The 10,358-nt window shown below is 54.6% G+C and overlaps 1 protein-coding gene across 1 annotated transcript in view; it reads left to right on the forward strand.

Moving 5' to 3' along the window:
- RNF128 (ring finger protein 128, E3 ubiquitin protein ligase) overlaps positions 1 to 10,358 on the forward strand; it is a 37,382-nt gene that overhangs the window by 793 nt on the left and 26,231 nt on the right. The gene's annotated exons all lie outside the window — the stretch shown is intronic.

Consider the following 10,358-nt stretch of genomic DNA (forward strand, 5'->3'; position numbering starts at 1 on the left):
TGAGTGCTGCGGTGCGAAGCGCTGGGGCCCGGGACTGCCGTTACCTTTGAGCCAGGACAGCACAGCCGGGCTGTAAGGAGGCCTTTGTGCTCGTGCCTGAGGGTTGCTTTAAACGAGATACTTGATGGGTAAAAAAAAGCGTTAACGAAATTTGAGTCTTGACTAAGGTATTAAGAAATACCCTGCCGTTGTGTTCAGTGCAGCCCGATGGGTGAGTGTCTGAAGTTAGAACCACTTGTTGCTTTTATAGCAAGTCAATTGTATTGCACAGTGCTGTAGAGGAACACACAGGGTCTGCTTTGGAGGTGGTAGCATATGTTTCCAAGGCTCGGAGGATACACGTGAGCCCGCAAGTGCCTGCAGCACAGGTATGTGCTTTGCAGATTGCAAGCTGGATCTTGCATTTGGGGTTCCTTTCCAAATTTTTTACATCCTTTCTGAACAGCTGCTGATCTCAGCCCCTCCTGTGATCCTTGACCGAAGATCAGACAAAAAGATTCTAATCACCCCCTCTGGCTCCAATAGCTGTGAATCTATGGTGGCAGAAGAGCAGAGAAGCCGGCTGTGGTCCGGTATTGCTTGGCTTTTATTTCTGTGCGTGTTTTACTCCAGGTCAGCCTGGCAAAAACATTTATTAAACATTCATTAAAATGTTTCAGTGCACAGCACACCTGGACACGGCTACTTCTCTGAAACACGCTCTGGTGGCGCTGCACCAGGAATCCTTCGGCTGAAGCCTTCCTTGTGTGATGTTAGGAGCAAAATTAGGAAGTTTTAATGCCGCTGAGGGCCAGCATGCTGCTGACCACCTCCCCAGTGCTGCTCTGGGTTGCTGCTTCAGCAGGATTCCAGGTACAGACCCAAAGCTGTGCAGTTTGCAGGAGTAGTGCAGGCGGGTTATGAGCCCAGCCGTGTCCAGCGCTGCAGTCTCAGCTCCAGGAAAGCACATCCTAAGCGAGGTATTGCACAACACGTGCACTGAGTGGCGTGCAAAGCGCAGCGCTTTGCTGTAAACCACAGCCCGCTGCAGCTGCTCTGGTAGTGCAGTAGAGGCAGCGTTTGCAAATGCTGAAGCGTGTTACTGGAAGGACGTGGCCAATGACCCAGAGCTCTGCTTTAGCTGCAGAAAGCTATGTAGGCTTCAGTGGCCAGCATGAAAAGATTCGCATTACCTCGATTGCTTGGTTTATTTGTGGAGCTTGTCAGCTCACACAAGCTGACAAGGCCAGGGAAAATATGCCCTTTTTGGGAGGTGGCAGTAGGGTCTGCTTCATGGCACAGAAAGTTAACACATCAGCACAGTGCTCACACGTGCTAAATACAGTGAGGGTAAGGGATCTCAGTGAGAGGAGTTCTTGATTTCGTCCGGTCGGCGGAGGAGAAGCATCATGCCCCGTGTTTGTTTCCTTCACTGCAGAGCGGAGCCGTGCTGCTTGTGTGGTGCAGAAATGCCTGGGGAAGGGCTAACCCCTGCAGTGCAGCACCTGGAACGAGAGTGTGCTGGGAAATGTTTTCTCTTTTTGTAGTAGAATAGTTCACAGTGGTGGGAAAGGAAATCATAGAATCATAGGATGACCAAGATAGGAAAAGGCTTCCAAGATCATCCAGTCCAACCGTCCACCCACCACCCATATTTCCCGCTAACCCGTGTCCCTCAGTACCACAGCTGCACGGTTCTCGAACGCAGTACGCAGGTGGAATCAGCCAGTGGTGGCATCACATGGAGCCAGCTCTGCGGGGACGTGGGGATGAGCCCTCTCTGCCGCTTGGCCTGGGAGAGGAGCTGCCGCGCTGGCAGTGAGTTTGCCCTGCTGCCGCCCGCGGTCTGTGCGCTCCCGATGCAGTGGCAGCAGCAGTGTTAGCAGCAGGCACTCACGTGGGCTGAGCACCGGCCGTGTCCGTAACTGAACACAGGCAGCTGATAGAGTAGGCACTCTGTCCCCCGGGTTACGTATCAGGCCTTTGCTCCTTGGCCTTGCCTTGCCTCCCTCCGTCCTGCTGACTCCAGCACAGAATCAGTAGGGCTTGCTAGCCAGCCTTGTTTTCTGTTACAACAGAAGCGCATTTCACATCATAAAACACCTGCTGAGTCGTACAGCAGTGGAGCGGTTTGTTCTGGTCAGAATGCAGTGTCTGGGAGGTGCGGGTGGTTCACAGGTGCTGGGAAGGGACAAACTGAGAACAGCTCCATTCTTGGTTCCTTCCTCATCCTCCCCGGCAGCTCCTCCTGTCTGTTACCAGGCTGACATTTCCATTTACCCTTGCACACGCAGACGTGCAGCTATTACTGCATCAGCTTATCTTCACGATGAAAAATGTCAGAGATCAAGATGTTGGTAACATCTTTCCCACTCCCTCTCTGATGATACGAGTAACAGATGGGAGAACGCTCTCATGTTATCCAGATTTGCCTGCTGGTATTTATGCCTTATTGGCATGACGCTGGATTGAGGCAGTGCTACAGAGACAAAGCTTTTGCTGGGAAAGAAAAACGGCTCTTTTTAGTACCTGCAGCACCCGTATAATTTTCTATGGAAAGGCGATGGAATACGCACCGGTAACGCGCTTCCACCGCAGGTCGGCCCGCACAGCTCCCACCCGCAGCATTCCGTGCTCCCTTTTGAATCGCGAGCGTTGGAGCAGAGCTGAGCTCTGCCACCCGACGGCCGGGTTGGCTGCTCCGTGCCTGCGAGCAGTGCCAATGCGGGCCGGCAGAGGGCTGCATGGCCTCAGGACTGTCCTTATTTCCCCCCTTCATTTACAAGAGGCCACAAGGAGGTAGTAAACAGGAGTATGGACAAAAGGACTTAAAACATCCGCAACTGCTGACATTCGGATGCTGCTCCCATATAGCAGCTAAGCTTGGATATCAAGCGTGTTCTGAAGGGTTTTCTGTACGGGCTCTACTAAGACCTGGTGAAACGGGAAGCTGTCCCCTGGAGGTTAACGAACACCTCCATCCCCCTGGCAGAACTGCCATGCAACAGCACCAAGTAGGCACCTCCGTTTGTTCGTAATTACCGGGTGTAATTGGTGGTCCTGACGATAACTGGGAGTAGTTGTGGACCTGTGCTTCCTTCCACCTCGTTTTGGGATATTCTGCAGACTCAAAGTCTGGCTTCTCTTAAACCAGAAGGACTTTGAGGGAGGATCTTACTCCCCGTTGATGCAATGCCTGTCATAAACCTTTAGCTTTTCTTTTGAAAGCCGCTATCAAATCTTGCCCAGATCCCCCACCTTAACTGTCTGGAACGTCTTTGCTTACCTGAACTTCGGGGTGATCTCTGTTTTACAACACATTTTCAGTGGTTCTCAGTTTACTATGGATAATGCCAGGTGCTGTGCCCTGAACTGCCAAGGATGTCCACATGGAGCAGATGCCATGAACTTCCTTTTCCCCACGTCCTTCTGAAGTGAACGGCTCTGCTAACAGCAGTCCAAACGCCTCCGTGCAGCCAGGGATCTCATAACGTAGACTCAGTTCCCCCGCTTATTGGTGGAAAAATTGTCCCCATGACTCCCTGCAGCGAGGGCAGTGGCAGCGGAAGCGCCCATTCCGTCACCAGCCGGAGCAGGCGATGCAAGGAGACGCTTATCAGGGCAGCCACTCTTATCAGCTGAAAAATTGAACGGTGGAAACCTGGCAGTCACCGTCCCCTGGGGGCACTGCAGGGAGTGCTGGAGAGAGTCAGCTCCTTGTACCTCATCCCCAGGGTGGAGGCGCAGCGGAAACACCTTGGATCAATACAAGCCAACGTGGCTGCAAAGAGCCTGAGCGAGGAGCTGGGGCATCGCTGGCTAAGGGGAAACGGCTCAAGACAGATTTAGTTTAAGTTCTGCCCACTTCTAAGTTTCCCGTGGTTTGGGGCTTTGCACAGGCTCAGGCCAAGACCCATTGCCTGGAACCCAGTTGGACTTGAGCATTTCATGCATCTCCTCTCACCACGCTGTGGGATGATGAAGCGCAGAGACAGAGACCTTTTTCCCCAGGTGCTGAGCGTGGTGCTGACTCACCCCAAGGGAGAGCTGGGCTTTGTTCCTTTTATTAGCTGAAATGACTCAGATCTCTTTTCCTGCTTCCTTGAAGACCCTTGGGCTCTGGGCCATGCTGGCGTGCAGTTCTCCTCTTTCAGCCTGTGGCACTGCAGGAAAGCAGGGCCAATTGCATTCACCTGGGTAGGAGCAGGCAAGTGCTTTTTGTCCTAGCACCTGTTCACTGAGTCCTTGTTCCCCCTCTGACTCCACATGGGTGACTCTTCTCCCCCCTCCCCATCCCTATCATTTCATCTCTGTTCCCAGAACAAGCTGAGGAGCCCTTTTTGCTTCCTTGTTCCTTGAAACAATAAGCCTCACGTTCTTACTGGGCAGAGGCAATAAGGAGCCAGCCATCCAAAGGCAGAGTACCTCAGGTTTCAGCCTCTCCCCGCAGGCCTGGCTGGGCCTTCTGTTGTTCCGCCAGCTGCAGGTGTTAGCAACCTGCTGGGAAACTTCCCCTTGGATTCACCAGGTGCTCCCTTCCATTTGGCTGAGGTTGGCTGTCAGCATAGACAAGCAGGGAGGAGGTGGGGGCAGAGGAGGGTTGAGGGCAGAAAGGGACACGGGAAGCCTGTCCGTGTCTCTCAGGATGGCATCGCTTCCTTCTGTCACAGCTGCACTGCTCAGCTCAGTGTCGTCCGCAAACTTGCTGAGGTTGCACTTGATCCCATCACATATGTCACTGATAAAGGCATTAAAGAGCACCGGTCCCAAGAAGGACCCCTGAGGGACGCTGCTCATCACTGGCCTCCAGCTGGGCATAGAGCCATTGACCACAACCCTCTGTCTGTGACCTTTCAACCAATTCCTTATCCCTTGAGTAGTCTCTCTCCAATTTAGTGATAAGAATGTGGTTCAGGTTCCGTGCCAAAGGCCTTGCACAAGTTCAGGTAGATGACATCAGCTGCCCTTCCTTCGTCCATCAATGCCATCACTCCATCACAGAAGGCCACCAGATGGGTCAGGCCCACTCTGCCCTTGGTGAAGCCGTGCTGGCTGTCTCGGATCACCCGCTCATCCCTCAAATGCCTTAACATCTCTTCCAGGAGGATCTGCTCCACGATCTTCCCAGGCACACAGGTGAGGTTCACCTGTATTTCCCCAGGTCTTCCTTTCTCCCTTTCCTAAAAATGGGAGTGATGTTCCCCAGGGACCTCGCCTGACAGCCACAACTTTTCACACATGAGGGAGAGCTGCTCAGCACCCACACCAGCAGGCTCCCTCAGGGCCCTGGGACGCAGGGGAGTGATAAGGCGCACCAACTTTTTGCAGGTTTTTATTACTATCTCATTTTAAATTTAAGGTGAAATAGGTGTTTTTGGTGATTCAGACTGCAGGGCCCGTTGCTTTACTTGTAGCAGCCTCTGTTTTTAGTGAAAATCTGCTGCTGCTTTTGATGCAGCTGTCCAGCCAGGTAGGTAGAGCCACGAAAGCAGCAATGCATAGGAAAATCCTGAAATACAGACTTTATTTGTACATATTGGTAACATAAATGAATCTGAAGTACATTTTGTTGTATATTTATGAATATGACCCATATCAGGTTTTCATAGAATCATTGAGGTTGGAAAAGACCTCCAAGATCATCCGCTCTGAACATCCAGCTACCACTAATATTTCCCCATGGAACCATGTCCCTCAGTACAACATTTTTTGCCTCCACCCCAGGATGTTCCCCCCAGCCACCCCTGGGCTGGTTCAGCCTCCTGTGCTACCGATGGCTGTGAGGCCAGCAGTCCACAGCTGCACAAACCGATCCAGGAAGAGCAAATGGTTCACACCGCGCTCATCTCTTCCTCAAAGGGTTGAGTATCAGCACGTTCTGCTCTTGAGGATGTGCTGAGCCTTCCAGTCAGCTGCTGCTTCTCTTTTGGCAAACTGCACTATGGGCATGGTATGGAAATCCTGGTCAGCAGTCTGGATGGAGGTTGGCCCGTGTGCCTCAGGGGAAGGGAACCACTGGTTCAGTTCTCTGCATGGAAGCAGTTCTGTTGCTGCACGAAGACCACCACTGAAACAACAGGCCTCAGTATCATCATGCTTAGCCAAAATGAACTCAAAGCACATGCTGTCTTGTGAGTTCTGCATTTCTTGAATGGTTTTGCTGTTGTTGTTGTTACAGTTCTTCAGAGGAGTGCTAGAAGAGTTGCTTGCTCAAGGCTCCTTGTAGTCACCTGTGGGGAATGTGTTTGTCTTCACTTTAATATTCTTGCATTTCCCAGGCCTTGCTTGCTTCTGGTTATCAGCCAACTTCCTTTGATATGAAAGGTGAAAAACGTAATTTCATGGAATCACAAGTTTCTTGGATGGGAGGAAGTGTGTACAAGAATTTTGTTTGTTGTGTGAGAATCCATTCCCTGTGTACCCTCAGCCCCTGTGCACAGTGTTCTTCCCTTATTCCCTGGGCTAGTTGAGGGCACACATAGCACTGTCACTGCAATTGGTTCCACTGTGCAAGCACTAATGAAAAACAGCAGTTGCTTCTCTGATGAAACTTGGCTGGAGCTGGCAATTTCCATGTGCCTTCTGCATCTTGCTACAAGAAGGTTCCAGCCTTTGTGCCCCATCCAGCCTGAGCCTGCCCTCTGGAAAGGGCCAAAAGGCCGCACACTCCTTTGCTGTTCCTCTATTTTGTTTTAAGCTGGGATGCTTTACCCACATGGTCACCTGTCCTGGGGCCACTCACCAGCTCAAGCCACTCTATTGCTAGCTGTGAGCTGAGATACGACGTCTGCTGCCTTTAGCTTGTGATTCAGCATGACGTTTGTTCAAGCACCTTTGTCCCACGTCGTTGAGTCCTGGGTTATATTTTAGGGCTTTTCTTTTTCCATTTTTGGTTTCCCTTTGGTTATTCAGTGAAGGGGCAGCAATGCTTTCAGATCCATACAGAGCATGTGGTACCGGCTGCTGTAACACTTTGCCCCAGAGGAGATTTCTCGTGTCCTTGTGAGCTTTCTTCCAAAGACTGGAATTCAGAGCCAGGTGTTTGAATGAGAAGCAAACGCGGTTGTGAAGGACGTGAACATACAGGTCATTCATAAGCAAGCTGCCCTGAGTGATCCGCCTTGACATTAAAAGCTGTATTTTGCATAAGCTTTTTTTTTTTTTTTTTAACCTTGGAAAAAAAGATGCTTAAATATTTACTCAAATAAGATAAAGCCCCAGGTGATAAAAGAGCCTATACCTATAGAAGTCAGTGACAGCATTGCCAAGATTTCTCTCTATCTGAAAGTCCCACCCCACTTCTTGAGCTTCTCAGAGCCTCCTCAAGCAGCTGTGGGGAAAAAGATGATTAGGAAAATTTTGCAGCCTAAGTTTTTAAATAATGAAAATCTTTTAAGGTAGCCAATGAGCAGGGCAGTCATCAGCAGCCAAGGGCTGGAGCAGAAGCCGTGTCCCAGCAGTGCCACTGCGATGCCCCACGGCTGCTCCCTGTGCCCTGCCTGCTGCATGCGTGCCCGCATGCACAAAGCTGCAGCCCCACGCCTGCCCTGCTGCCCCGTTGCCGTAGCCCTGCTGCAGACTGCACCGGGTGGAGGTTCAGGGCTGTGGCTGAGCCAAGGCCTCGCGCTCGGAACCCCCCAGGCTATAGGAAGCTTTGAATCCCGGCGAGATTCTGGTTGTCTTTGGTCCGATTGTGTCTTGGTGACAATGCCGGAGCTGAGCATCCCCAAAGCTCTGAGCGGTTTGGCTCCTGTCCATCTTACAGACTGTGATTAAGTTGTTCCCTGCGCCTATATGGAGCAGGTTTCAAAACAAAAACGTCTCTGATTACCTACAGACAGATGTCATACTGCAGCTAGAGGTGTTAGCGCCGCCGTAAGTTTTCTGCTTACACATGGACTGAGAAAAGGAGAGGCATGTTTAGGCTGGGACAAAAGGCTTCACTCAGTGAGTTCTGTGTATTTATTTAGCAATATTGATCTTTAGCAAATTGCTTCATCTGCCCTCCATTACTTGCTCTGCACATTGCTATTTCAGCAGCAAAACCAACTCTGTGCTCCTGAGCCTCACCAGGCACCGCGCAGGCAGCAGTGTGCTCAGCGGGGTGGGTGCAGGGGGGGCTGCAACTGAGCCCCTTGCCCCTCAGCTGTCACTCACTGGGCTGACCCCTGTCGTGTCCCCAGGGCTGGCTGGCAGCCTGCCATCGGCTGTGCTGCGTTTAGCACAGCTGTAAGCGAAGGGCAGTGTGCACCACTGAGCTGTGCCGCACTGTCGGGTTACTGGCTGCGTGGATTCAGGGTCAGGCAGAAGCCCGTGTGAAAGAGCGAGCATGCCGACTGCTATCAGAAAGGGCCCGACTCTTTGTTTACACCAATTTTGTTTGTGGTTGCACAGCCTGCAGCTGGTCCTGTGCCACTGTGCGATGGAACGATCCCTTCTGCACGCCTGGCTCCCAGCCCCGCAGCGACACGCGGCCGTCTGGGGGTGCCGGGGCGGCTGCTGCAAGAGCAGACACTGCAGGGGGGATCTGCACCACAACAGCGGTCCTGTGAGAACGGGAGCTCGAGCTGTTCGTGTTTGTCCTCTCATCTCAGTTTCTGAACAGCTGGGGCTGTGCAGCATGGAGAAGGGAAGGCTGCGGGGAGAGCTGAGAGCGGCCTGTCAGTATCTAGAGGGGCTGTGAGAAGGAAGGGGACAGATTATTGAGCAGGGTCTGCTCAAGGGGAAATGGTTTCAAACTAAAACAGGGGAGATTTAGATCGGATGTACGGAAGAACTATCTTACAATAAGAGTGGTGAGGCACTGGCACAGGTTGCCCAGAGAGGCGGTTGGTGCCCCATTGCTGCAGACACCCAAGGTCAGGCTGGACCGGGCTCTGAGCACCTGGTGGAGCTGTGGGTGTCCCTGCTCAGTGCAGGGGAGTTGCCCCAGGTGGCCTTTAAGGGTCCCTTCCAACTCAAACCGTTCTGTGCTTCCCGGATCCTTGCCCTCTGCTCACACCCGCAGGATGCTGCAGGCACTCTAGCTGCACTGCCTGCTGCAGGACAGCAGCACAACGCGGGCACCCACGAGCACGGGGATTCTGAGAGCCAGCCGGCTGCCCGCGAGGTCACTGCAGGGCCCTGCTGAAACGTGCATTTCCACCGCAGCTTGCACAGAGCCAGCAGTAATTAATTACGCAAACACGACTACTACAGAAATAGAATAAGGAGCATTCGGCAGAAGCGGCAGGTTTATATTGCACGCTCGGTGAGGGAACACAACGGCCGCTGAGTTGACACGGCTACCGCAGCGCTCCACAAACCAAGCTGAGGCGGGACTCGCACCGCCCGTCGCTGAGCGCTCCGCAAACACCAGCTCGGGGTTGGGATGCGCCGCGGCGGGGGCGGCCCCGCTCCTCCCACGTGGGCGGCGGCGGAGCCGAGGCGATTTAGGCGGCGGCGGCGGCGTTGGGGCGGTGCGGTGCGGTGCGGGATGGCGTCGGGGGCCGCGGGGCTGCTGGCGGCCGTGGCCGCGCTGCTGTGCGCCGTGCCGGAGCCCGGCGTGGGGGCGGCGGCGGCGGTGTGGACGGCGTGGCTGAACGTGTCGTGGGAGGACGGCGCGGGCGGCAACCGGAGCGGCTGGGAGGCGGGCGAGAGCGGCCTGTACGGGCAGGACTCGCCGCTGCAGGCGGCCGCGGGGCTGCTGGTGCTGCCCGACGGCCGCGACGCCTTCAACGCCTGCAGCGCGCTCACCAACTTCAGCGCGGCCCCCGCCGGCGGCGGCCCGGGCTGGGTCGCGCTCATCCAGCGCGGCGGCGGCTGCAGCTTCGCCGACAAGATCCGCCTGGCCGCCGAGCGCGGCGCCGCCGCCGCCGTCATCTACAACTACCGCGGCACCGGCAACGACGTGCTGCCCATGTCCCACGCCGGTGAGCAGCGGGAGGGCGGGGGGGAGTGGGGGCTTAGCCGGGCTCCGGGGCCGAGCTCTGCCTCGCTCCGCCCGTCACCGCGGCGAGGGGGTCTGCCGGGAGCGCTCGGTCCCGTTCAGGCGCTGCCGCTGCTGAACGAACGGAGAACGAGGGCCGAGCGGCAGCCCGAGCTCCGTGGGTGTGCGCGGGGAGGGGCAGCGCCTCCGGCCGCCGTGTGGTACCGGGGGCTGCGGCGCGCCGAGCCGGCTCTGCCCGCGGGATGGGCCGGGGCCCTCACGGAGACGCGGCTCCCGTGTTTCTTCCCGTGCGCGCGTGCTAACCGCCTCCGAAGCGGGTAGGGTACGAGGCAGGTTTGATTTTCCATAAATAACTTTCACCAGCAAAACAGCGGGATGAGCGAAAGCCCCACTGAAGGTCGTTTCCATTTTGTAGAGCCCGATGGCAGAGCCTCTCATCTGCTCCAGAAAG

Source organism: Numida meleagris, chromosome 8 (genome assembly GCF_002078875.1).
Source record: "Numida meleagris isolate 19003 breed g44 Domestic line chromosome 8, NumMel1.0, whole genome shotgun sequence".
Classification (NCBI taxonomy): domain Eukaryota; kingdom Metazoa; phylum Chordata; class Aves; order Galliformes; family Numididae; genus Numida; species Numida meleagris.